The following is a 1885-nucleotide window of genomic DNA, read 5'->3' on the forward strand; positions in this document are numbered from 1 at the left end:
CCGCCGCCGGCACCTGGAGGGGGGAAACGGACGCGTCGGGTCTACACGGAGTGGATGTAGCTGTGGGTTTGGCCCGGATGTTGCTCCAAAGTGTTCCTCTGGGCCGACCTAACACAACCGGGTGGAGAGGTCCACTGGTCAAAGCCCGTCCGTGCAAAGTCAAAGGGCTAGATCCCGTGGTCAAACGCTACAGGGTTAGCCGGGACGGGGGCCCTGGGGGGTAGCAATGCCACCGGAGCGTCGTACCGGGCCCTCATACATGCGGGGTGGTGTTGTGGCATGTCCGAAGAGGCGGCACGCGTCTCCGGGTTGTGGCCCCCCTCACGGACGGCAATGAAACGGTAGTAGACGTTCTGCGGTAACGATGCAGCGTGAATATTATAAAATACTTGGAGCGCGATAAAATCATGAGTTTTTTACACAACGTGGGCACATGTGCAATAGGACTGATGGTAATTTTTCATAATTTTTTGTGATGGAGAAGTATCTGAACACTTCCCTCTACGCGGATTGCTCTTCGCACATCTACGATTGTGGCCGGCGGCCTCCGGGGGCTAGCATACCGTCAAATCTTGCGTACGCGGCCTCTCACAAATCTAGAAGTGTTGAGACGGTTGCAAACGCCCAGCACGCGTCTCCGGGGTGTGCCCCCCCCCTCACGGACGCCGCCGCCGCCGGCAGCTGGAGGGGGGAAACGGACGCGTCGGGTCTACACGGAGTGGATGTAGCTGTGGGTTTGGCCCGGATGTTGCTCCAAAGTGTTCCTCCGGGCCGACCTAACACAACCGGGTGGAGAGGTCCACTGGTCAAAGCCCGTCCGTGCAAAGTCAAATGGCTAGATCCCGTGGTCAAACGCTACAGGGTTAGCCGGGACGGGGGCCCTGGGAGGGTAGCAATGCCACCGGAGCGTCGTACCGGACCCTCATACATGCGGGCTGGTGTTGTGGCATGTCCGAAGAGGCGGCACGTGTCTCCGGGTTGTGGCCCCCCCTCACGGACGGCAATGAAACGGTAGTAGACGTTCTGCGGTAACGATGCAGCGTGAATATTATTAAATACTTGGAGCGCGATAAAATCATGAGTTTTTTACACAACGTGGGCACATGTGCTATAGGACTGATGGTAATTTTTCATAATTTTTTGTGATGGAGAAGTATCTGAACACTTCCCTCTACGCGGATTGCTCTTCGCACGTCTACGACTGTGGCCGGTGGCCTCCGGGGGCTAGCATACCGTCAAATCTTGCGTAGGCGGCCTCTCACAAATCTAGAAGTGTTGAGGCGGTTGCAAACGCCCAGCACGCGTCTCTGGGGTGTGCCCCCCCCTCACGGACGCCGCCGCCGCCGGCACCTGGAGGGGGGAAACGGACGCGTCGGGTCTACACGGAGTGGATGTAGCTGTGGGTTTGGCCCGGATGTTGGTCCAAAGTGTTCCTCTGGGCCGACCTAACACAACCGGGTGGAGAGGTCCACTGGTCAAAGCCCGTCCGTGCAAAGTCAAAGGGCTAGATCCCGTGGTCAAACGCTACAGGGTTAGCCGGGACGGGGGCCCTGGGGGTAGCAATGCCACCAGAGCATCATACCGGGCCCTCATACATGCGGGGTGGTGTTGTGGCATGTCCGAAGAGGCGGCACGCGTCTCCGGGTTGTGGCCCCCCTCACGGACGGCAATGAAACGGTAGTAGACGTTCTGCGGTAACGATGCAGCGTGAATATTATTAAATACTTGGAGCGCGATAAAATCATGAGTTTTTTACACAACGTGGGCACATGTGCTATAGGACTGATGGTAATTTTTCATAATTTTTTGTGATGGAGAAGTATCTGAACACTTCCCTCTACGCGGATTGCTCTTCGCACGTCTACGACTGTGGCCGGCGGCCTCC

This window comes from Triticum dicoccoides, chromosome 7B (assembly GCF_002162155.2).
Source record: "Triticum dicoccoides isolate Atlit2015 ecotype Zavitan chromosome 7B, WEW_v2.0, whole genome shotgun sequence".
NCBI classification, from domain to species: domain Eukaryota; kingdom Viridiplantae; phylum Streptophyta; class Magnoliopsida; order Poales; family Poaceae; genus Triticum; species Triticum dicoccoides.